Here is a 27,463-nt window from a genome sequence, read left to right as displayed (position 1 = left end):
GATCCGGAGATCTTGCTGGCCAGGGTAGTTGACTTACACCTTCTAGAGCACGTTGGGTGGCACGGGATACATGCGGACGTGCATTGTCCTGTTGGAACAGCAAGTTCCCTTGCCGGTCTAGGAATGGTAGAACGATGGGTTCGATGACGGTTTGGATGTACCGTGCACTGTTCAGTGTCCCCTCGACGATCACCAGTGGTGTACGGCCAGTGTAGGAGATCGCTCCCCACACCATGATGCCGGGTGTTGGCCCTGTGTGCCTCGGTCGTATGCAGTCCTGATTGTGGCGCTCACCTGCACGGCGCCAAACACGCATACGACCATCATTGGCACCGAGGCAGAAGCGACTCTCATCGCTGAAGACGACACGTCTCCATTCGTCCCTCCATTCACGCCTGTCGCGACACCACTGGAGGCGGGCTGCACGATGTTGGGGCGTGAGCGGATGACGGCCTAACGGTGTGCGGGACCGTAGCCCAGCTTCATGGAGACGGTTGCGAATGGTCCTCGCCGATACCCCAGGAGCAACAGTGTCCCTAATTTGCTGGGAAGTGGCGGTGCGGTCCCCTACGGCACTGCGTAGGATCCTACGGTCTTGGCGTGCATCCGTGCGTCGCTGCGGTCCGGTCCCAGGTCGACGGGCACGTGCACCTTCCGCCGACCACTGGCGACAACATCGATGTACTGTGGAGACCTCACGCCCCACGTGTTGAGCAATTCGGCGGTACGTCCACTCGGCCTCCCTCATGCCCACTATACGCCCTCGCTCAAAGTCCGTCAACTGCACATATGGTTCACGTCCACGCTGTCGCGGCATGCTACCAGTGTTAAAGACTGCGATGGAGCTCCGTATGCCACGGCAAACTGGCTGACACTGACGGCGGCGGTGCACAAATGCTGCGCAGCTAGCGCCATTCGACGGCCAACACCGCGGTTCCTGGTGTGTCCGCTGTGCCGTGCGTGTGATCATTGCTTGTACAGCCCTCTCGTAGTGTCCGGGGCAAGTATGGTGGGTCTGACAAACCGGTGTCAATGTGTTCTTTTTTCCATTTCCAGGAGTGTACATGACAGTAATAAAATCAGGAAAATTATAAACACACGGGGTTTTGAGGAAGAAGAGAGAAAAACTAACCGACACACGTGGTCTACGCAACGAAAGCTAGCCAATTCCATACTTATGAAGGAATACTGGACGAAAAGGAAGGCCAACAAATGTCGATTACGCGTGGTCCTAAGTGATCCATCAGCGAAGAAGAAGAATACAGAGAGTTTAAAAATAATATTTCATATTTTGAGAGGTGTTACTGTGGAGCAAAACAAGAAAAAAATTCCAGTAACCTTGGGCTATAAAAGGTGTACCTTAAGAGCAGTGAGCAATTGCTCATCATTGCTACTTTGAAAAACATCTCTTCCACTGCAAGCTCTTCGCTAATAGGAACGACATACAAGATGCAGTAAAAGAATGAGGATACCGTCCTCTGTTATTGCTTCCGGGTTAGGCATGCAGTAAACACCCGTTAGTGTTGAAACTTCCTGGCAGATTAAAACTGTGTGCCGGACCGAGACTCGAACTCGGGACCTATGCCTTTTGCGGGAAAGCGCAGGAGAGCTTCTGTGAAGTTTGGAAGGTAGGAGACGAGGTACTGGCGGAATTAGAGCTGTGAGGACGGGGCGTGAGTTGTGCTTGGGTAGCTCAGTCGGTAGAGCGCTTGACCGCGAAAGACAAAGGTCCCGAGTTCGAGTCTCGGTCCGGTACGCAGTTTTAATCTTCCAGGAAGTTTCATATCAGCGCACATTCCGCTGTAGAGTGAAAATTTCATTCTAGAACCTGTTAGTGTTGATACTGGAAACCGTTGCATCCATTTGACAGACCATAAAAGAAGAACATGTCTACCATTTCTCGTGTGGAATAATAGGCTGCCATTATGGTACTAAGTGGTAACTTAGAACTATAGTGTAAAATCATTTCACAAACCTATCACAAAACCAACTGGTTGCATTAGAACTGATGTAAGCGGTGAATTTACCGAGAATTGAGAATACGGTTTACTGTAAGAACACTAAAAGGTGTTTTCTGCACCCTGTTTCCATGGTCAATAAGACAGTAATGTGCCCTCCTTTGATTACTGCCTCCTTTTGTAACTCGTTCCTAATAGCAAAGAGCATAGAGTAGAAGAGATGCGTCCCACACTAGCGAAGATGAACACTTGCTCATGCCTCTTACGGTTTGTATTTCAGAGTCCATGTCTACCAGACATTTTTGTCTTGTTTTTGTCCTTGCTACCACCTCTTAAAATATGGAGTACTTTTCTTTTAACATCCTGTATATGTTTGTTAATTTTTCGAACGTCTGTACCAAAGAAAACTGATCAAAAAGTAAGTAGTTTTAGTTTTTCATTTTTCAAATTCTTATTTTTCTCCAAACCAAGCTTTTGGATTTAGCCTACGTCATTTCTGCTCTGCGCGCTTCATTTAATATGCAGCTACACTGCTCTCCTGCCATTCAGTGGGATCCACAAGAGAAGAGGATAAAGTTGCTGTTGTATTTGTTTTGGGCTTTGGTAAGTATCGCGAAAGATTAAATGCAATTCCTCGCGTGCATTCCTCGGGAAATGAAGCGTAACATGTGTCACGGAACGCAAACATTTTTTTTCTCTCTCTCTCTCTGGGGTTTCCACCAGTGGCGCGGAACGAAACGGGCAAGGGATTTCGCGTGCCGCATTCCTAGCGGTTCTTCCAATTCAATTACAAAACTCGCGCCGCCGGGAGTACGCGGAGGTATGTTTAAAGTTGTGGCCCGTAGAAATAAAGGAGCGCAAACATGGTAGCGGCTGTTAGTGAGATTACACCCCATAAATTAGCGGCAGGGCCGCGTGTGTGTTTCTGCTGGCGCAGCGGCCAGCCCCCCGCTGTAAGCAGCCGCTGGCGGCTACACCGGTGGCGCGGCGTGTCGTGTGGAAGGCCCTGCTCAGACCACACGGCCATTAGTTCCGCCTCCGCTGCCGCTGGCAGCCGCGATTGCGTTTATGCTAATGCGAGGTGAGGCGGCGCGGCAGCAAATAGAAGAGCGCTGGCGGCTGCTCGCTCGTTACGTGGTCGCGCCGCGGGCTGCGAAAGCCGGGCTGCTGACGTCACGCCGAGGAGGCGACGCCGGCCGGAGCCGCGGGCACAGTGAAACGCGCCGCGCTCCTCGGGCGAGCTGGCCGCGGGGACACGTCCGAGACGGCGAGTTTCACCGTATGCCGACGTGGGCTCGCCTTCTTCCGAATAGCAAAACTCCGCAATATTAACAGCGTGAGAGTAACAATTTCTTGCGAACTAGCGTTTATTTGAATTTCCTTGAGACACAGAAGTTGCTGTCCATGCATCAGCACGGCTTTAGAAAGCACCGCTCCTGAGAAACGCAACTCGCCCTTTTTTCACATGATATCTTGCGAACCATGGATCAGACGGATGCCATATTCCTTGTCTTCCGGAAAGCGTTTGACTCGGTGCCCCACTGCAGACTCCTAACTAAGGTACGAGCATATGGGATTGGTTCCCAAATATGTGAGTGGCTCGAAGACTTCTTAAGTAATAGAACCCAGTACGTTGTCCTCGATGGTGAGTGTTCGTCGGAGGTGAGGGTATCATCTGGAGTGCCCCAGGGAATTGTGGTAGGTCCGCTGTTGTTTTCTATCTACATAAATGATCTTTTGGATAGGGTGGATAGCAATGTGCGGCTGTTTGCTGATGATGCTGTGGTGTACGGGAAGGTGTCGTCATTGAGTGACTGTAGGAGGATACAGGATGACCTGGACAGGATTTGTGATTCGTGTAAAGAATGGCAGCTAACTCTAAATACAGGGTGTTACAAAAAGTCCCGGCCAAACTTTCAGGAAACATTCCTCACACACAAAGAAATAAAATATGTTATGTGAACATGTGTCCGGAAACACTTACTTTCTGTGTTAAAGCACTCCGTCTTCAGGCCACAAGTGGCCCATCGGGACCATCCGACCGCCGTGTCATCCTCAGTTGAGGATGCGGATAGGAGGGGTGTGTGGTCAGCACACCGCTCTCCCGGTCGTTGTGATGGTTTTCTTTGACCGGAGCCGCTACTATTCGGTCGAGTAGCTCCACAATTGGCATCATGAGGCTGAGTGCACCCCGAAAAATGGCAACAGCGCATGGCGGCTGGATGGTCACCCATCCAAGTGCCGGCCACGCCCCACAGCGCTTAACTTCGGTGATCTCACGGGAACCGGTGTATCCACTGCGGCAAGGCCGTTGCCACTTTCCATGTTAGAGCTCATTTTATTACTTCTCTTCAAATCACATTAATCATGGAATGGAAACACACAGCAATAATAAGTACCAGCGTGACTTCAAACACTTTGTTGCAGGAAATGTTCAAAATGTCCTCCGTTAGCAAGGATACATGCATCCATCCACAGTCGCATGGAATCCCTGACGCGCTGATGCAGCCCTGGAGAATGGCGTATTGTATCACAGCCGTCCACCATACGAGCACGAAGAGTCTCTACATTTGGTACCGGGGTTGCGTAGACAAGAGCTTTCAAATGCCCCCATAAATGAAAGTCAACAGGTTTGAGGTCAGCAGAGCGTGGAGGCCATGGAATTGGTCCACCTCTACCAATCCATCGGTCACCGAATCTGTTGTTGAGAAGCTTACGAATACTTCGACTGAAATGTGCAGGAGCTCCATCGTTCATGAACCACATGTTGTGTCGTACTTGTAAAGGCACATGTTCTAGCAGCACAGGTAGAGTATCTATCCCGTATGAAATCAAGATAACGTGCTCCATTGAGCGTAGGTGGAAGAACATACTGACGAAACTAAAATGAGCTCTAACATAGAAATTAAGCGTTTCCGGGCACATGTCCACATAACATCTTTTCTTTATTTGTGTGTGAGGAATGTTTCCTGAAAGTTCGGCCGTACCTTTTTGTAACACGCTGTATAGATAAATGTAAATTAATGCAGATGAATAGGAAAAAGAATCCCGTAATGTTTGAATACTCCATTAATAGTGTAGCGCTTGACACAGTCACGTCGATTAAATATTTGGGCGTAACATTGCAGAGCGATATGAAGTGGGACAAGTATGAAATGGCAGTTGTGGGGAAGGCGGATAGTCGTCTTCGGTTCATTGGTAGAATTTTGGGAAGATGTGGTTCATCTGTAAAGGCGACTAATACGACGTATTCTTGAGTACTGCTCGAGCGTTTGGGATATCTATCAGGTCGGATTGAGGGAGGACATAGAAGCAATTCAGAGGCGGGCTGCTAGATTTGTTACTGGTAGGTTTGATCATCACGCGAGTGTTACGGAAATGCTTCAGGAACTCGGGTGGGAGTCTCTAGAAGAAAGGAGGCCTTCTTTTCGTGAATCGCTACTGAGGAAATTTACAGAACCAGCATTTGAGGCTGACTGCAGTACAATTTTACTGCCGCCAACTTATATTTCGCGGAAAGATCACAAAGACAAGATAAGAGAGATAAGGGCTCGTACAGAGGCATATAGGCAGTCATTTGTCCTTCGTTCTGTTTGGGAGTGGAACAGGGAGAGAAGAAGCTAGTTGTGGTACGAGGTACCCTCCGCCACGCACCGTATGGTGGATTGCGGAGTTTGTACGTAGATGTAGACGTAGATGTTATTGTCGTTGTTGCATTCGGAAAACGCTAATATAACCTGCCTCTTCATCCCTCCATAACTATAGCAATATGCGGAGTAGTCGCTCGGTTTGAGGTGCCTTGTCACAGTTCACGCGGCTCTCCTCGTCGGAAGTTCGAGTCCTGCCTCGGGAATGGGTGTGAGTGTTGTCCTTAGCTTAAGTTAGTTTACGTTAGATTAAATTGTGTATAAGCTTAGGGACGGATGACCTCAGCAGTTTGGTTCCATAGACCTCACCACCAATATCCAAATTTTATGCAGAGTATTTCACAATTCCTGTTACCGAGCGAGGTGGCGCAGTGGTTAGCACACTGGACTCGTATTCGGGAGGACGATGGTTCAAACCCGTGTCCGGCCATACTTATTTAGGTTTTCCGTGATTTCCCTAAATCGCTTCAGGCAAATGCTGGGATGGTTCCATTCAAGGGCATGGCATACTTCCTTCCCCATCCTTCCCTAACCCGATGTGACCGATGACCTCGCTGTTTGGTCCCCTCCCCCAAATCAACCAACAATTTCTATTACAGGATTCTAGTCATTGTAGGGGGTCTTAGTAGATTATGTGTTGGTAAGGAACCTATATCTAGAAAAGTATCACTTGGATATAAAAGAGTTTCAAGATTAGATCACTTATAAGTCTCCCACTTCATAGCTCGTACATAGTCTGAGAGGAAGGTGCAGTCGTCAGTCCCCATTGTAACTATGACATCAAAAACCACAACAACAGTGGCTGTGAGAAACTGGTACGTCGCAATTAGTAGGAACCCGACGACGATTTGAGCTCTTCTAGAGCGCATAGCATTCATTGTTTCCACTGTGTGTGTTCCGTGAAGTGGGAGATTTGAAATTGAATTGGTCTTCAAACTTATTTTACGTCCAAACGCTACATTCCCGGACACGGGTTCGTCTCTAAAACAGTATCTACAGAGTCCCTTTTACAACCCCTGGAAGCCCGTAATAGGAATTGTGAAGTACTTTGTATATCCAGATAAAACTGAAAATGAAAACGGTATGCCTGCACACTGGGCGTTAAAATGTGATAAAAGTTGAAATGGAAATGATAAATTAATTAATGGCGTATGACGAGGGTCTCCCGGCGGGTAGACCGCTTGCCTGGTGCAAGTCTTTCGAGTTGACGCCACTTCGGCGACTTGCGCGTCGATGGGGATGAAATGATGATGATTAGGACACCACAACACCCAGTTCCTGAGCGGAGAAAATCTCCGACCCAGCCGGGAATCGTACTCGGTCTGTCGCGCTGACCACTCAGCTACCGGGGGTGGAAATGATAGAAATGCAGAAAAATTCGAATTAATAAAGGAAGGGAATGTGCGGGGAAGCATAGCCCTGAAACCGCCTCTGGCTGTAGGACAGCATTGGCCTAAGTGGGCGCCGTACTGTCAGTCTCCTGTGGCCACAGACATTAAAATACTCCGAACCGACAGACAGTGCAGCCATCCGGCGTCGTCTGGTTGGCGAGTGGCGGGCTCCAGTGCACTAAAACGGTCAGCGAGGTACCGGCCCCGTCACTGTCCACGTTCCAGACACACTGTTCTCCTCGCTACAAAGGCGAAAATGCCGGGCAACCACTGTAGTGCGACGAGTGGATCTGTGCTCTTGTCGCTCAAGTAGTCGAGCCACCAAACATCGTCCCATGCATAATACAGTGCGCCAGCCCCAACACTGAGTTTAATTGGCCATCACCAGCCGGGAACGTATTGAGAAAAAGTTGAATCAAGGCAAAAAAGGGGGGGGAGGGCAGGTATGGAACAAGCCACGAGAGCATGGCGTCTTTCAGTGTGTGGTGCATTGCACAGGACACTAGGCAACAAAGCACGGAAAGAAAAAAAATAAATATAATAAAGCCTACACCTTTCTTGACATACGGTTCAGAGTCGCGGATAATACCAAAGCAAGACGAAACATGTAAACAGGACATAAACATGAAATTTATGAGAGACACAAAAGATGCAGTCCGAGGGATCAGATAACAATTGAAGACATCAGAGCTGTGCTGGGAACTTACTCGTTTAAGGAAAAAAAAAAAAAAAAAAAAGAAAAGAAAAGAGATTTCAATGTCTAGAACAAAACAGTAGGAAGCCAGGAGGAAGACTAGCAAAAGTGTTGAACTGTAGATCACAACTAAAATGATATCCTGCAGGAGCACAGAAGAGGTGGCTCACAGGGGGTCTCTTCGATTTTCTTCACACTTTTAGAATTGAAAGTAAAGGCCCAGAAATCTATTTCCTAATGCAGTATAACACAATTCATTTAAAAAAAACTCAGAAAATCGTGTTTGAAGATGTCAGAGCGCTGTTAAATACAAGATATTTTCGACTTTTTTAAAATGTATTCGCAAGAAAGTGAACTCATAGCGTAATATGATTGTAATCGTAAAGTCACTAGTCCGAATCTCGCTAGTAAATTCCACATTTATTATCAAATGAATGTTAGTTAACAAATACTGAATCACAATTTTATAATAAAAATAACATACTTTTATTTGAATTATTTTTCACATGAAAATGCGACAGTAAAACAGTACGCCCTATGTTGAAATTTGATACAAAAATGTGAAACATCGAATAAAATGTAGAATACTTCTTTATTTATGGAAATTAAAGAGTATTTTTGATGTATGTAAATTTTTAGTTTATCAAAAAGGCTTTTCGCATGTCTGTACCAACTATTAACTTATTCGTGTACAACCAGTAATCATCTTCTTCTATCTTCTTGCGAGGTGCCGGGGCAAGCAGTGTATTTAACACTAAATTCTTCTAGAATCTCCATATGTAAATGATGCTCTAAGCCCCCCCCCCCCCATTCTAACTCCGACTTTTGCTGTTGCACATGGATTAAAAAATATACGCAAACTGACTGTAATCAACCCTGCAAGTGGAGTAGAAAAGAGTTTGGCACGTGCAATAATTTAATTTGATAAATAAGTTAAATAAAGGAAGGTTTCATTAACGTAGTGAGAAATGATGGGTTGCTGTACTTATTAACAGAATGAAAGTTCTGTCCAAAATAACAATATGATTTATTAAGACTAAACACAAAATAATAAACAAAAACACATGAAACATTTATAATACATCAAATTGGCTCAAATTGGATACTCAAACAAACGCTATGAAGTTGAAGTTGTCCCTAAACTAGATTGTGAGGTTTAAGACGAAGTGGTATGTGGAGCCAATTCCTTGCCACTCAAATCTTAAGAGAGACACACAGCTAACCCAACATTAATTGCTGCTACTCAGGACAGAACAAAGTTAGAAAAAGACGAACAGGCGCGCTCTGCTGAGCTCTGATTATCAACTAGGAAAATCCCTATCTGCCGGTGCTGCGGACATACATTACCAAACTGTCTTCTTAACTGCCAGAACACGATCTGGCGTACCGGAGGCGATGGCTGGTTGCTTCGACGGCCTCGACCGAAAGGCGAGAGCCGACTACTTAGAGCACCCATACAGGCTGAACACACAACATTCCCGCCCCCACGACAGTGGCCGTGGTTAAACATTCCAATCAGCAACTCGAAAACCGGAGGAAAATTCCACTCTATTGCCGGAGCACTACCATTCCACCAATGGAGATTCTTGGCGCCAATTTCTGCGCTGATTTTGCTACGTCACGGAGCTATGCCCTGATCAAGCCAATCACAGTTACTATTTTGCAGAAAGCGCGGGAATTTTCCCGCCACAACTGCCTGGGTACACAAGTCATTCCCACGCCTCGCTGGTAGCCCGCCAGAAAGTGTTTTCGCTAAGTTTCTGCGAAGTAACGGAACCTCTAGCCCAGCCGCTACTTCAGACTCCTCCGGGCGTGTCTTTTGACAATGTCGGCGTCTGCAAAGCATTCACTCGACTTCCTCACACCCGTCGGCATAACGCTTTCCTAATCAGCAGAGCCCGCCTGTCACCGGACCACCCGGGTGACGAGAGACGCTGCGTGGGAAGTCCGCGTGTGAAGGAATAGCGACTTTTCACTGCATGCAATTAGAGAGGAAAATCGTAAGATAGAAATATGAGAGGGGGCTCATGCCACCTCTCATTCTTTGTTCCAGTCGCTCGTTCAAAAAATATTTTTATTAAGAAATTATGATTCAATATTTGTTTAATTAGGTCTAAGATTTCCATTTGTTGATAAATCAAGACTTGAATAATGGTGAAGAAGTTGCTAATAACGAGATTTGGACCATTGACTTCATGATTATTATGTTACATATTTTAAAAGGCTTTAACCTTAATATTTTCCTTTTTTTGTTTTGTTTTGTTTTTTATGCTCATTTGTTTCCTGTTAAATTACGTTTTGAGAGTAAAAACACTGCCTCTTGTGCAGAGTCCGCTTGTATGTGGAAGATAGTCTTTTTTCCTTCCGGGATACCTATTTTTCTGAAAGAACGTTACGTCTATAAGTAAAAGTAAATTTAACATTCTTCTTAAAAAACAATTTCCAGATTTCGTTGTGATTATTTACGGTAAAATAATGCTGTACCTGTAAAAACTGAAGCGACGAATGAAAATTTGTACTGAGGCTGGGATTCGAACAAAGAGCTCTTGCTCACTAGGCTGATGCACTACCAACTATGCCACCATGGTACAGTAATTGCATAATTACACAGACTGCACTAGCGGGACTTCTTCCTCAATCCAAATTCCCATTAATGCCCAAGCCGACTTGGTATTCCCCTAAACTCGAAATCGAGCAGGAGACCGAGGTTCGAATACTCATCTTTGTGCAAGACTTCATTCGTCGCTTCACTTTTCGTATACACTGTGATCAAACGTATCCGTACACAACCAAAAGCATACATTTTTCATATTAGGTCCATTGTGCTGCCACCTACTTCGAGGTACTCCATATCAGCGTCCTCAGTAGTCATTAGACATCGTGAGAGAGCAGAATGGGGCGCTCCGCGGAACTCACGGACTTCCACCGTTGTCAGGTGATCGGGTGTCACTTGTGTCATTCGTCTGTATGCGAGATTTCCACACTCCTAAACATCCCTAGGTCCACTGTTTCCGATGTGATACTGAAGTGGAAACGTGAAGTGGCTCGTAATGTGCAATAGAGAGACGTCTATCCAGACCATCACACAGGAATTCCAAACTGCGTCAGGATCCACTGCAAGTACAATGACAGGCGGGAGGTGAGAAAACTTGTATTTCATGGTCGAATGGGTGCTCATAAGCCACACATCACGCCGGTAAATGCCAAACGACGCCTCGCTTGGTGTAAGGAGCGTAAACATTGGACGATTGAACAGTGGAAAAATGTTGTGTGGAGTGACGAGTCACGGTACACAATGTGGTGATCCGATGGCAGGATGTGGGTATGGCGAATGCCCGGTGAACCTCATCTGTCAGCGTGTGTAGTACCAACAGTAAAATTCGGAGGAGGTGGTATTATGGTGTGTTCGTGTTTATCATGGAGGGTCGCTTGCTCACACCTGTTGTTTTGCGTGGCACTATCACAACACAGGCGTACACTGATGTTTTAAGCACCTTATTGCTTCCCAGTGTTGAAGAGCAATTCGGGGAAGGCGATTGTACCTTTCAACACGATCGAGCACCTATTCATAGTGCACAGCATGTGGCGGAGTGGTTACACGACAATAACATCCCTCTAATGCACTGGCCTGCACAGAGTCCTGACCTGAATCCTATGTTTGGGATGTTTTGGAACGCCGACTTCGTATCAGGCCTCACCGACCGACATCAATACCTCTCCTCAGTGCAGCACTTTGTGAAGGAAGAGCTGCCATTCCCCAAGAAACCTTCGGGCACCTGATTGAACGTATGCCTACAAGAGTGGAAGCTGTCATCAAGGCTAAGGGTGGGCCAACACCGTATTGAATTCCAGCATTACCGATGGAGGGCGCCACGAACTTGTAAGTCATTTTCAGTCAGGTGTCCGGATACTTTTGATCACATACTGTACATCATACATGCATGAGGGGTACTTGGAAACTTGTAGTTTCAGCTGATTGAACATAATAACGGAACGTAAATGAAAACTGTGAAATCTGTATTTTTAATTCACTTTTTTCAAGCAGAATATACAGGGTGTTTCAAAAATGACCGGTATATTTGAAACAGCAATAAAAACTAAACGAGCAGCGATAGAAATACACGGTTTGTTGCAATATGCTTGGGACAACAGTACATTTTCAGGCGGACAAACTTTCGAAATTACAGTAGTTACAATTTTCAACAACAGATGGCGCTGCAAGTGATGTGAAAGATATAGAAGACAACGCAGTCTGTGGGTGCGCCATTCTGTACGTCGTCTTTCTGTTGTAAGTGTGTGCTGTTCACAACGTGCAAGTGTGCTGTAGACAACATGGTTTATTCCTTAGAACAGAGGATTTTTCTGGTGTTGGAATTCCACCGCCTAGAACACAGTGTTGTTGCAACAAGACGAAGTTTTCAACGGAGTTTTAATGTAACCAAAGGACCGAAAAGCGATACAATAAAGGATCTGTTTGAAAAATTTCAACGGACTGGGAACGTGACGGATGAACATGCTGGAAAGGTAGGGCGACCGCGTACGGCAACCACAGAGGGCAACACGCAGCTAGTGCAGCAGGTGATCCAACAGCGGCCTCGGGTTTCCGTTCGCCGTGTTGCAGCTGCGGTCCAAATGACGCCAACGTCCACGTATCGTCTCATGCGCCAGAGTTTACACCTCTATCCATACAAAATTCAAACGCGGCAACCCCTCAGCGCCGCTACCATTGCTGCACGAGAGACATTCGCTAACGATATAGTGCACAGGATTGATGACGGCGATATGCATGTGGGCAGCATTTGGTTTACTGACGAAGCTTATTTTTACCTGGACGGCTTCGTCAATAAACAGAACTGGCGCATATGGGGAACCGAAAAGCCCCATGTTGCAGTCCCATCGTCCCTGCATCCTCAAAAAGTACTGGTCTGGGCCGCCATTTCTTCCAAAGGAATCATTGGCCCATTTTTCAGATCCGAAACGATTACTGCATCATGCTATCTGGACATTCTTCGTGAATTTGTGGCGGTACAAACTGCCTTAGACGACACTGCGAACACCTCGTGGTTTATGCAAGATGGTGCCCGGCCACATCGCACGGCCGACGTCTTTAATTTCCTGAATGAATATTTCGATGATCGTGTGATTGCTTTGGGCTATCCGAAACATACAGGAGGCGGCGTGGATTGGCCCCCCTATTCGCCAGACATGAACCCCTGTGACTTCTTTCTGTGGGGACACTTGAAAGACCAGGTGTACCGCCAGAATCCAGAAACAATTGAACAGCTGAAGCAGTACATCTCATGTGCATGTGAAGCCATTCCGCCAGACACGTTGTCAAATGTTTCGGGTAATTTCATTCAGAGACTACGCCATATTATTGCTACGCATGGTGGATATGTGGAAAATATCGCACTATAGAGTTTCCCAGACCGCAGCGCCATCTGTTGTTGAAAATTGTAACTACTGTAATTTCGAAAGTTTGTCTGCCTGAAAATGTACTGTTGTCCCAAGCATATTGCAACAAACGGTGTATTTCTATCGCTGCTCGTTTAGTTTTTATTGCCGTTTCAAATATACCGGTCATTTTTGAAACACCCTGTATGATTCACTTTAAGAAAAATGTCGTCGGGCAGCGTAGCCGAGCTGTCTGAGGCGCCTTGTGACGATCCACGCGTGTTCCCCCGTCGGAGTTTCGAGTCCTCCCTTGGGCATGTGTGTGTGTGTTGTCCGTAGCGTAAGTTAGTTGAAGTTAGGTTAACTAGTGTGTACACGCACTCCGCTGCTCGACTCACTGCGGCTCACTTCGTTGCCGTCGCTCACTCGCGCACGCCAACGCCACTAGCACAACGCCACGTCGGGACGCGGAAAGGGAGGCAAACTTGCTGCTGTGGCCAAGCTTGTGCTCACGCTGACAGGAGACGGCCGCGGCAACAAGAAGCGCAGCCGACCGCAACAAAAGAGGCAGTGCTACCGCTGCCAGAAGATGGGACACGTCGCCAGGACGTGTAGGGACGCAGTCGCGTGTTTGAAATGTGCAAAGGCACATTATACACGGGACTGAGACAAGCCATCACACGTCGCGCCAACGTGCGTTAACTGCGGCGGCGCGCACGCTGCAAACGCACGTAGCTGCACATATTTGAAGCAGCGGACGTCAACCGCCAAGAAAGCGGTACATGGAGAAGAGGCAGGCGTCTCGCCACCCCCTACCAAAGGGGGAAACGGAGAGGCCGCAGTCCTGCCCAGCGCCACCACCGACGACGCTGTGGCCGCCCTAAAAAGCCGCGATGGCGGCAGAGAGAGCGGCAATGCAGAAGGAGATCAAAGGTCTCCAACGGCAGCTGCAAGAGTTGCGGGAAGAAATCAGGACGCTCCAAAAGAAGACACCTGCCCCCGATGCCACCCCCCACGCTGGTACGACAAGCTGGGGTGGATGTGGCAACACAAACGGACGTCCCCCCGAACCTGTAGCAATACAGGAAACCGGGGAGACGCCCATGGACGTGGTACAGCCTGTCCCGCCACCGCCGGATGTAGAGAAGAAGCAGCAGCAGGACAAACAAGAGGGAGGATGGATGCACTCTGAAGTCATCCCCTTTCCGGACGTCACGAACCTGCCAGCGATACTCAAGAAGATCACAACCACGGTACGAGATGGGCGGTGCGACGTCCAAAGGAAACCCTACCTTTTCGCGCAGGCGGAAGGGAAACGGAAGCCACCACTTCCACACCGGCCGTTCGAGCTTCGTGGCGGATATCGGGCAATTATGCTCGAATTCGTCTCGAAGAAGGACCTCCACACCATCAACTCCAACCCAGTCTTCACGCCCCGCGACTGGGGCTTCATCTTGGAATCTTGGAGGATGCGGTCGCGCGGCTGAAGAAAGAAGTCCGAGATGGAGAGAGGAAGCTCTCACCCGAGCTGGAGTCCGCGCTGAACAACATCGCGCGCGATGGGAAGACCAACTAGTGCTACATCAACAGCCGACGTCACCGCCAGCATGCCTGCAAGCTGGCAACCAGGATCTATGACCAACAACACGCAAGGACCATCCAGAACGAGAGGCAACACTACTCCAACCCGCGAGGATCTTGGAGGAAAAGCTATACACAGCTTAGACTCCAAACCTCGGGCCAAGGATTAGACCCGTATGTATAGCGTCAGTGTCAGCGTCAACTAGTGTGTAAGCTTACGGATCGAAGGCCTCCGCAGTTTGGTCCCATAAGACCTTACCACAAATTTCAAATTTTTTGGAAAAATTTCAATGGGACAATGGGAGGCAATACTCCGTTATTCGCCCCTCTTCAATGATGGGACCACTGACGGTTTGAGTCTCTTTTAATCTCTTAACGTAGAGGCGTTTAAAACATATATATATATATATATATATATATATATATATATATATATATATATATATATATATATATATATATATATATAACAATTAATGAAAAGCAGCGTACATAGGAAATGTCTTCCCTGAAGTCTTCTGTCTTGAGCGATGGAAGTCTTACTATCTTTAAATATACTGGACATCAGCACCATATTTTTGAATGCATAATTGCTAGCTATAAACCAGGTACATTATACAAGGTGCATTCAAGTTCTAAGGCCTCCGATTTTTTTTCTCCGGACTGCAAAGAGATAGAAACTTGCGCATTGTTTTAGAATGAGGCCGCGTTCATTGTCAATACGTCCCAGAGATGGCAGCACCGTGCGCGAGATGGAATTTTACCGCCAGCGGCGAGAATGAGAACTGTTTTAAATACTTAAAATGGCGACGTTTTCCTTACTTGAACAGCGTGCAATCATTCGTTTTCTGAATTTGCGTGATGTGAAACCAATTGAAATTCATCGACAGTTGAAGGAGACATGTGGTCATGGAGTTATGGATGTGTCAAAAGTGCATTCGTGGGTGTGACAGTTTAATGAAGGCAGAACATCGTGTGACAACAAACCGAAACAACCTCGGGCTCGCACAAGCCGGTCTGACGAGACGATCGAGAAAGTGGAGAGAATTGTTTTGGGGGATCGCCGAATAACTGTTGAACAGATCGCCTCCAGAGTTGGCATTTCTGTGGGTTCTGTGTACACAATCCTGCACGACGACCTGAAAATGCGAAAAGTGTCATCCAGGTGGGTGCCACGAATGCTGACGGACGACCACATGGCTGCCCGTGTGGCATGCTGCCAAGCAATGTTGACGCGCAACGACAGCATGAATGGGACTTTCTTTTCGTCAGTTGTGACAATGGATGAGACTTGGATGCCATTTTTCAATCCAGAAACAAAGCGCCAGTCAGCTCAATGGAAGCACACAGATTCATCGCCACCAAAAAAATTTCGGGTAACCGCCAGTGCTGAAAAAATGACGGTGTCCATGTTCTGGGACAGCGAGGGCGTAATCCTTACCCATTGCGTTCCAAAGGGCACTACGGTAACAGGTGCATCCTACGAAAATGTTTTGAAGAACAAATTCCTTCCTGCACTGCAACAAAACCGTCCGGGAAGGGCTGCGCGTGTGCTGTTTCACCAAGACAACGCACCCACACATCGAGCTAACGTTACGCAACAGTTTCTTCGTGATAACAACTTCGAAGTGATTCCTCATGCTCCCTACTCACCTGACCTGGCTCCTAGTGACTTTTGGCTTTTTCCAACAATGAAAGACACTCTCCGTGGTCGCACATTCACCAGCCGTGCTGCTATTGCCTCAGCGATTTTCCAGTGGTCAAAACAGACTCCTAAAGAAGCCTTCGCCGCTGCCATGGAATCATGGCGTCAGCGTTGTGAAAAATGTGTACGTCTGCAGGGCGATTACGTCGAGAAGTAACGCCAGTTTCATCGATTTGGGGCGAGTAGTTAATTAGAAAAAAAATCGGAGGCCTTAGAACTTGAATGCACCTCGTACATAGGCACAGACTCAAGCAGTAATGCCGACGGCGGCAGACAGCCGATCGGGATATGCGCAGAAATATCTCATTGTAGCAGTGTTCGCTGGGATACCACTCTCGAGTGAGTAGCGCCTGCCAGCGCAGCTCGCGACCGCTGCAGGCGGCTTCCTTACCTGCGGCTTTACGCGGGAGAACGCAGGGTGTTGCGTGCGGTGGGGACCGGACTTGCCCGGTGTCTCATTAGGCGCCACACTCGCCACGCACATGGGCCGTGCCCACACACGTAACTGGCGGAAGCGTAACAGCGAGCCAGGCAAAAACGAATGCCGCCGCTTAATCACCACTGCTCCGGCGAATACCCCAACTCGGGCGGTTGTGAGTGTTGGCGGCACTCGAAGGAAACAGCGGTACTTCTGCGAAAGTATCCGGACGAGGTGGCGCACGGCAAGAATTGGGACTAAGAGAAACCAGTCACATCAGCCGCATTTCGGCTTTAAAATAAACCGAAGACGACAGCTGGAAAATTTGTGCCGGACCGAAATTCGAACCAAGATTTCCCGTTCCAGAGTCCGCCTTGACCGCCTCGGCTCTCCTGACACGCTTCCCATCCGCCCCAATTTCCCATGTTGTCCTAGGCAAGTAGCGCCCCTGTCATTCTCCACCACCTGACAGCTCACCCTGCTTCCCACGGCTTCGGAAATATTTGTAAGAGGCTCATAGACGAACACTCCGTCTTCAGGCCACAAGTGGCCCATCGGGGCCATCCGACCGCCGTGTTATCCTCAGTTGAGGATGCGGATTGGTGGGGCGCGTGGTCAACACACCGCTCTCCCGGTCGTTACGATGGCTTTCTTTGACCGGAGCCGCAACTATTCGGTCGAGTAGCTCCTCAATTGGCATCACGAGGCGGAGTGCACCCCGACAAATGGCAACAGCGCATGGCGGCCTGGATGATGACCCATCCAAGTGCTGGCCACGCCCAATAGCGCTTAGCTTCAGTGATCGCAGTGATCTCTCATAGACAGAAAGAATTATCTTCAGTGATGTGTCGCGCTTCGAACGGAGCCCCGATGACCAGCGAAACGTGTGTGGAGGCGCCCCAGACGGTGGGGAGATGCCAATCTGACTCTCGCCCGCCATGCAGCTCGTCAAACAGGAGTCATGGCCTCGGGTGCCATTTGTTTACATAGCAGGACCCCTTCGGTTATCATCTGCGGCATCCTACAGGACAGCGCTTCGTCGACGATATTGTACGAACCGTTTCGTTGCGTTTCATGGAAAGTCAGCCTGGGTTACAATTCAGCAGGATACTACACTACTGGCTATTAAAATTCCTACACCACGAAGATGACGTGCTACAGACGCGAAAGTTAACCGACAGGAAGAAGATGCTGGGTATGCAAATGATTAGCTTTTCAGAGCATTCACACAAGATTGGCGCCGGTGGCGACACCTACAACTTGCTGACATGAGGAAAGTTTCCAACCGATTTCTCATACACAAACAACAATTGACCGACGTTGTCTGGTGAAACGTTGTTGTGATGCCTCGTGTAAGGAAGAGAAATGCGTACCATCACGTTTCCGACTTTGATAAAGGTCGGATTGTAGCCTATCGCGGTTGCGGTTTATCGTATCGCGACATTGCTCCTCGCGTTGGTCGAGATCCAATGACTGTTAGCAGAATACGGAATCGGTAGGTTCAGGAGCGCCGTGCTGGATCCCAACGGCCTCATATCACTAGCAGTCGAGCGGACAGGCATCGTATCTGCATGGCTGTAACGGATCGTGCAGCCACGTCTCGATCCCTGAGTCAACAGATGGGGACGTTAGCGAGACAACAACCATCTGCACGAACAGTTCGACGACGTTTGCAGCACCATGGACTGTCAGCTCGGAGACCATAGCTGCGGTTACCCTTGACGCTATATCAGAGACAAGAGCGCCTGCGATGGTGTACTCAACGACGAGCCTGGCTGCGCGAATGGCAAAACGTCCTTTTTTCGGATGAATCCAGGTTCTGTTTACAGCATCGTGATGGTCGCATCCGTGTTTGGCGACATCGCGGTGAACGCACATTGGAAGCGTGTATTCGTCATCATCATACTGGAGTATCACCCAGCGTGATGGTATGGGGTGCCATTGGTTACACGTCTGTCACCTCTTGTTCGTATTGACGACACTTTGAACAGTGGACGTTACATTTCAGATGTGTTGCGATCCGTAGCTCTACCCTTCATTTGATCCCTGCGAAACCCTACATTTCAGCAGGATAATGCACGACCCCATGTTGCAGGTCCTGTACAGGCGTTTCTGGATACAGAAAATGTCTGACTGCTGCCCTGGCCAGCACATTCTCCAGATCTGTCTTTTTTTTTTGTCATCAGTCTACTGACTGGTTTAATGCGGCCCGCCACGAATTCCTTTCCTGTGCTAACCTCTTCATCTCAGAGTAGCACTTGCAACCTACGTCCTCAATTATTTGCTTGACGTATTCCAATCTCTGTCTTCCTCTACAGTTTTTGCCCTCTACAGCTCCCTCTAGTACCATGGAAGTCATTCCCTCATGTCTTAGCAGATGTCCTATCATCCTGTCCCTTCTCCTTATCAGTGTTTCCCACATATTCCTTTCCTCTCTAATTCTGCGTAGAACCTCCTCATTCCTTACCTTATCTCCACCTAATTTTCAACATTTCAAATGCTTAGATTCTCTTCTGTTCCGGTTTCCCACAGTCCATGTTTCACTACCATACAATGCTGTACTCCAGACGTACATCCTCAGAAATTTCTTCCTCAAATTAAGGCCGGTATTTGATATTAGTAGACTTCTATTGGCCAGAAATGCCTTTTTTGCCATAGCGAGTCTGCTTTTGATGTCCTCCTTGCTCCGTCCGTCATTGGTTATTTTACTGCCTAGGTAGCAGAATTGCTTAACTTCATTGAATTCGTGACCATCAATCCTGATGTTAAGTTTCTCGCTGTTCTCATTTCTACTACTTCTCATTACCTTCGTCCTTCTCCGATTTACTCTCAAACCATACTGTGTACTCATTAGACTGTTCATTCCGTTCAGCAGATCATATAATTTTCCTTCACTTTCACTCACGATAGCAAAGTCATCAGCGAATCGTATCATTGATATCCTATCACCTTGTATTTTAATTCCACTCCTGAACCTTTCTTTTATTTCCATCATTGCTTCCTCGATGTACCGATTGAAGAGTAGGGGCGAAAGGCTACAGCCTTGTCTTACACTCTTCTTAATACGAGCACTTCGTTCTTGATCGTCCACTCTTATTATTCCCTCTTGGTTGTTACACATATTGTATATGACCCGTCTCTCCCCTACTTTTCTCAGAATCTCGAACAGCTTGCACCATTTTATATTGTCGAACGCTTTTTCCAGGTCGACAAATCCTATGAAAGTGTCTTGATTTTTCTTTAGCCTTGCTTCCATTATTAGCCGTAACGTCAGAATTGCCTCTCTCGTCCCTTTACTTTTCCTAAAGCCAAACTGATCGTCACCTAGCGCATTCTCAATTTTCTTTTCCATTCTTCAGTATATTATTCTTGTAAGCAGCTTCGATGCACGAGCAGTTAAGCTGATTGTGCGATAATTCTCGCACTTGTCAGCTCTTGCCGTCTTCGGAACTGTGTGGATGATGTTTTTCCGAAAGTCAGATGGTATATCGCCAGACTCATATATTCTACACACCAACGTGAATAGTTGTTTTGTTGTCACTTCCCCCAATGATTTTAGAAATTCTGATGGAATGTTATCCATCCCTTCTGCCTTATTTGACCGTAAGTCCTCCAAAGCTCTTTTAAATTCTGATTCTAATACCGGATCCCCTATCTCTTCTAAATCGACTCCTGTTTCTTCTTCTATCACATCAGACAAATCTTCACCCTCATAGAGGCTTTCAATGTATTCTTTCCACCTATCTGCTCTCTCCTCTGCATTTAACAGTGGAATTCCCGTTGCACTCTTAATGTTACCACCGTTGCTTTTAATGTCACCAAAGGTTGTTTCGACTTTCCTGTATGCTGAGTCTGTCCTTCCGACAATCATATCTTTGTCGATGTCTTTACATTTTTTCTGCAGCCATTTCGTCTTAGCCTCCCTGCACTTCCTATTTATTTCAATCCTCAGCGACTTGTATTTCTGTATTCCTGATTTTCCCGGAACATGTTTGTACTTCCTCCTTTCATCAATCAACTGAAGTATTTCTTCTGTTACCCATGGTTTCTTCGCAGCTACATTCTTTGTACCTATGTTTTCCTTCCCAACTTCTGTGATGGCCCTTTTTAGAGATGTCCATTCCTCTTCAACTGTACTGTCTACTGCGCTATTCCTTATTGCTGTATCTATAGCGTTAGAGAACTTCAAACGTATCTCGTCATTCCTTAGTACTTCCGTATCCCACTTCTTTGCGTATTGATTCTTCCTGACTAATGTCTTGAACTTCAGCCTACTCTTCATCACTACTATCTTGTGATCTGAGTGTATATCTGCTCCTGGGTACGCCTTACATTCCAGTATCTGATTTCGGAATCTCTGTCTGGCCATGATGTAATCTAATTGAAATCTTCCCGTATCTCCCGGCCTTTTCCAAGTATACCTCCTCCTCTTGTGATTCTTGAACAGGGTATTCGCTATTACTAGCTGAAACTTGTCACAGAACTCAATTAGTCTTTCTCCTCTTTCATTCCTTGTCCCAAGCCCATATTCTCCTGTAACCTTTTCTTCTACTCCTTCCTCTACAACTGCATTCCAGTCGCCCATGACTATTAGATTTTCGTCCCCCTTTACATACTTCATTACCCTTTCAATATCCTCATACACTTTCTCTATCTGTTCATCTTCAGCTTGCGACGTCGGCATGTATACCTGAACTATCGTTGTCGGTGTTGGTCTGCTGTCGCTTCTGCTTAGAACAACCTGGTCACTGAACTGTTCACAGTAACACACCCTCTGCCCTACCTTCCTATTCATAACGAATTCGACACCTGTTATACCATTTTCTGCTGCTGTTGATATTACCCGATACTCATCTGACCAGAAATCCTTGTCTTCCCTCCACTTCACTTCACTGACCCCTACTATATCTACACTGAGCCTTTGCATTTCCCTTTTCAGATTTTCTAGTTTCCCTACCATGTTCAAGCTTCCCACATTCCACGCACCGACTGGTAGAACGTTATCCTTTCGTTGATTATTCAATCTTTTTTTCGTGGTAACCTCCCCCTTGGCAGTCCCCTCCCGGAGATCCGAATGGGGGACTATTCCGGAATCTTTCGGCAATGGGGAGATCATCATGACACTTCTTCAAATACAGGCCACATGTCCTGTGGATACACGTTACGTGTATTTAATGCAGTGGTTTCCATTGCCTTCTGCATCCTCATGTCGTTGATTATTGCTGATTCTTCCGCCTTTAGGGGCAATTTCCCACCCCTAGGACAAGAGAGTGCCCTGAACCTCTATCCGCTCCTCCGCCCTCTTTGACAAGGCCGTTGGCAGAATGAGGCTGAATTTTTATGCCGGAAGTCTTCGGCCGCCAATGCTGATTATTTATCAAAATTTAGGCAGTGGCGGGGATCGAACCCAGGACCGAAGACGTTTTGATTATGAATCAAAGACGCTACCCTTAGACCACGGGTGCGATCTCTCACCAACTGAAAACGTCTGGTCAATGGTGGCCAAGAAACTGGCTCGTCACAATACGCCACTCATTACTCTTGATGAATTGTGGTATCGTGTTGAAGCTGCATGGGCAGCTGTACCTGTACACGCCATCCATGCTCTGTTTGACTCAATGCCCAGTCCTATCAAGGCCGTTATTACGGCCAGAGGTGGTTGTTCTGGGTACTGGATTCTCAAGATCTATCCACCCAAACTGCGTGGAAATGTATTCACATGTCAGTTCCAATATAATATATGTGTCCAATGAATACCTGTTTATCATCTGCATTTCTTCTTGGTGTAGCAATTTTAATGGCCAGTATTGTACACACACGCACATAGCGAAATTTTGTACCGTTAGTCTTCGTGCTTTCCAAGCCAAATAACTGCTTACATAGGTGGACCAATTTGTTATTTATTGACTTTCTCAATTTCTGAAGCTCTTTCCCCAGAATAAATGATGGAATTTTTATGAATTGTAATCATTTGTTTGCCTCACAGATACCTAATTTTGTTACATTCGGATGTGTTTTGTAGGGTATATGTGTATATCTTCAGGACTAAGGACTCACATTCGGTAGGACGATGGTTCAGATCTCGGCCAGATATATAGATTACACTGCTTCTCATAAGACCATTACGGTAAATGCGCGGAGGATTACAATGGAACCTCGTTTGTCTTTTCACCACTAATATGGATCTCCGGTTTGTCCAGATTTTAATTTTTTTAGTACAATAGCAGTACGGACTTCCATAATTCGGAAGTAATAGTGTCAGTAATCTGCAACGAGAGTAACTGAATTTAAAATCAGCCAACTGCCATTCGTAAATCCCTGGAAGTTCACACTAAATGAGTTGACACTGAGCTGTACGCTGTTGTATTACCCCAGTTGTTGGCAGTGTAAAATGACGTCAAAGATATCTTCTGATAAACCTTCCGCGATGTAAGGTCGTGGTCCATGAAACTCTTCAGCTCCTAACGTTTCGTCCAGAGCTGCGCTAGACATCTTCAGAGGGGTGTTTCTCCTCCGGTGAGTCTTGCCGACTGACGGGTCGGACGTCTGAGAGCGACTTACATATCGTAGAAAGTGGGCGTGGCCAGAGTTACACGTGATATGCAGAGACAATATTTGTCAGAGATAAAACTTAACTATCGATCGTAATCTCGTCACGGATAAAACTGTCTAGCAATTCTGTAGTGCTACTGTCCAAATATCACTAAGTTTCATGGTCTCTTCTTTCCGATTAAAATTATCCCTATGTTTATATATTTCAATTGCTTCTCTACAAAGCCGTGGGCAATAGTTCGTCGTCGTAGATAAAATTTTTGTTTCGGAAAACTTCACTTGATGATTTCCTGACTGAAAAGCGTGTTCTGCTACAGCCGATTTATCTGTTTTTCCTAATCGGCAAAGACTTCTGTGTTCGTTTAACCGTGTATTTACGCTTCTTTTCGTTGTTCCAATATAAACTTTACCACATGTACACGGAGTTTTATATACGCCACTGGCTGATAGAGGAGCGCGTTTATCTTTTACAGACCGGAGAACATGACAAATTTTCTTCGTTGGTCTAAAAACAGGTGTAATATCATGTTTACTTAAAATCTTTCCAATCTGATCCGTTACTTGCTTTATAAAAGGGAGAGAGGCTGTATTCTTCCATCGTTTTTCGGGCTTGTCCTTAGGTTTTCTGTTGTTTGGGTGCAGAATTCTGCTTACTTCTTTCTTTGAGTAGCCATTTTTCTCAAAAGCGTGCTTCAGATGTTTTAATTCGGCGTCTAGATATTCTGGCGTGCAAATCCGTCTGGCTCTGTCAACGAGACTTTTAATCACATCTCTCTTTTGTAGTGGATGGTGGTTAGAGTTTTTATGTAAGTATCTATCTGTGTGCGATATTTTTCTAAAAATCTGTTGTTTCAATCTTCCATCTGTCTGTCTCATAACTAAAACATCCAAAAACGGTATTTTGTTGTCATTTTCTCTCTCCATGGTAAACTGGATTCTTGGATTTATATTATTAAGGTAATCAAAAAATTCGTCTAAGGCTTCTCTACAATGTGGTCAGACCACAAATGTATCGTCTACATACCGATACCAGCGAGATGGTTTCTTATCTGCTTTTTCCAAGGCTGACTTTTCGAATTTCTCCATGTAGAAATTAGCTACTGCAGGACCCAATGGGTTACCCATTGCTACGCCATTAAGTTGCTCATAAAATTCATTATTCCACTGGAACTGACTGGAAGTAAGACAATGTCTGAAAAGAGCAGCCAGATCTTCTGGAAAAATATCCGTTATAAAATCCATAACTTCGTTAACTGGAATCATAGTAAATAAAGATGCTACATCAAAGCTTACTTGACCTTACATCCCGGAAGGTTTCCCAGAAGATATGTCATGCGGTCGTGAAAGCCTTCATACTATGACATCAAAGATGTTGCGACCAGGTGAGACTACTTTCGTCGTGCCATTGCTGTGGGTTCTTTGATTGGTCTGAGAGAAGCTGCATCAAACTAGAACACTTGAAGGGTCTGGATTATGCGAATGCCTTTCATAATATTTACTGTGGTCTGTTAACAATACTGAAATGGACTGCTTTGTCCAGAGTCCATTTTATTTTATGAATGAATATAATATTTACTTAACGTTGACACACTTCTTTGCCACAGGAGTACTGGATAATTTACTGTCATGGACTAGTAAAGCATCACTTGATGTATTGATTAACAAAAGTGTTCTCTTGCAGTACAATATTGCACAATTAAATGAACAAATCCATCAGAAACTTTACCTGTGTCATTGGTGCTGTACTAAGAGGTTCACGGCCCCTCCCGCCGGAGGTTCGAGTCCTCCCTCGGGCACGGGTGTGTGTTGTTCCTAGCATAAGTTAGTTTAAGTTAGTTTAAGTAGTGTGTAAGTCTAGGGACCGATGATCTGAGCAGTTTGGTCTCTTAGGAATTCACATACATTTTTTACGAGGCTGTCTTCTTCAGCTCTTCCTAGCTCGGCTCTGTATTGACATCCGGTTCGAGGGCGCTGCTGTCCTGGGGAAGAGGAGTGGTCTTCAGGAGCGCTTCCCATTGGTCTTTGAGGATTGGAACGAGCCCTCACTAATGTCAATTGTATCGATTCATGTTACCGACTTCGCTGTGGGACTGTGATCTCTGGATCACTGCACAAAAGAGAAAAAGATGGTAATGTCTTTGAACAAAAGATTAGATGCACTGCGTAGGATAGATAAAGGAGAATAGTTGAAGAACTTTGCTGCTGCGTTTGGTGTTCATGCATGCGGAAAAATTCTAGGATGCTCAGACGTACAGTGTCTGATCAGAAGTACTTGGACGCGAATGTGTAATGCGGAATTGACCACGAGATGTCACGAGAGATGGATGCAGCAGTATAAAAGAAGGTGAGGAGGATTGTGTTGTCGGTAGAGGAATCAGTAGAGAAGCAGTAACAGCGGAGTGGATTGCTCAGAAGAGCTCACCGACTTGAAATGTGGGCTTCTGTTTGGATGTCAATTGAGTAACAAATCTATCAGGGACATTTCAGCCCTTCTACAGCTACCCAAGTCGACTGTTTTCTGATGTGATTGTAAAGTGGAAGCGTGAAGGAACAACCACAGATAAGCCAAAATCAGTCTGACATCGTGTGCTGACGGTCTGGGACCAGCAAGAATCGTGCAGGATGGTTATAAAAACTGCGTGAAACAGCAGAAGGAAACATTCGCGAATTGCACAGTGGCTGTGCAATTAGTTAAAAGTAATGGGGTACAATGGTCGGGCAGTTCCTCATAAGCCTCACGGATCTGTAATCTGTAGTTAGTGCTACGCGACATTTGAGGTGGTCTAGTGAGAGCCACCGCTCGACAGTGGATGATTGTAATCGACTGATTTGGAGTGATGAATCACTCTGTAAACTATGGCATTCGGAAGGAGGAGTTTGAGTTTACCGAATGCCTGCCATCATGTGTCCTGCGGTCCGTAACATTCCTGAAATGGACTGCTCTGCTCAGAATCCCGAATGGACTGTGCGGCTGGTCCCTGCGGAGGTTCGAGTCCTCCCTCGGGCACATGGGTGTGTGTGTTTGGCTCAAATGGCTCTGAGCACTATGGGACTTAACTTCTGAGGTCATCAGTCCCCTAGAACGTAGAACTACTTAAACCTAACTAACCTAAGTACATCACACTCGTCCATGCCCGAGGCAGGATTCGAACCTGCGACCGTAGCGGTTGCGCGGTTCCAGTCTGATGCGCCTACCACCGCTCGGCCAGGTGTGTGTGTTTGTCCTTAGTATAATTTACGTTAAGTAGTGTGTATGCTTACGGACTGATGACCTTAGCAGTTAAGTCCCGTAAGATTTCACACACATTTTTTTTCAGAATCCCGACATAAACCCAGCAGAAGACTTTCGGATGATAATGATAGAAACTGAAGAAATGAATTGCAATCTGTGCCACAGCCAGGACTTCAGTCCGGGTCTCCTTGCTTACTAAGTAGTTGTGCTATCCATTACATCACCGTAGGTAACACAGCTGCACGGATTTCCCTAGCGCAATGCCCTCACTAACACAAATTTCCAGACCCCAGCGTCGAACATCATTACCTTTGGTTCTTGAGGAATGATGGCCCACAATTCCTCCATAAACACTCAGACATCTCACTGCAATTGTCCCCACCAAATTTAAAGGTTTCATAAAGACGAAGGGTAGACGTAAGTCATCTTGCCATATTAGTGTTCACCAGTAGGTGTCCAGATACTTTTCATTAGGTAGTATGGGCGTTATAGACATAAATCACTGGCTGCGAAATAATAGCGTTTTCTGATCGAGATATTATTTCCATTAGTTCATCGGCAGACAGTAAAGATACTGACAATGGATTAGCCGACGAAACTGGCACTCAAGACAGGTAACATACGGAGACAACAATGCAGCTGACCATAATACTGGGCTATTTGGAACAATACAGGGAAACTGCTCGGAAAATAATTTATTACCGGAGACAGTACATTTCTAACGAAATTACTGGTTTCGGATGGCATTGGCCAATCGTAGGTCGTAAAATAAAGGTCGTTCTTCAGTCCCAATATGCGGAAACTACGCAATCAATTAATCAAACAACTTCGGCCGAAGTATTAGTGGTGAAACGCCTGCACATAAACGACATACGAATGTGGTTGAAAAGC

At 46.4% G+C, this 27,463-nt stretch overlaps 1 pseudogene; it reads right to left on the bottom strand.

The window, feature by feature from the left end:
• Window positions 1–4,157: 4,157 nt before the first annotated feature.
• Window positions 4,158–4,274, bottom strand: LOC126089863 (5S ribosomal RNA; annotated as a pseudogene).
• Window positions 4,275–27,463: the final 23,189 nt, after the last annotated feature.

Source organism: Schistocerca cancellata, chromosome 6 (assembly GCF_023864275.1).
Source record: "Schistocerca cancellata isolate TAMUIC-IGC-003103 chromosome 6, iqSchCanc2.1, whole genome shotgun sequence".
Classification (NCBI taxonomy): Eukaryota; Metazoa; Arthropoda; class Insecta; order Orthoptera; family Acrididae; genus Schistocerca; species Schistocerca cancellata.
This window is presented reverse-complemented; position numbering and strand designations above follow the sequence as displayed.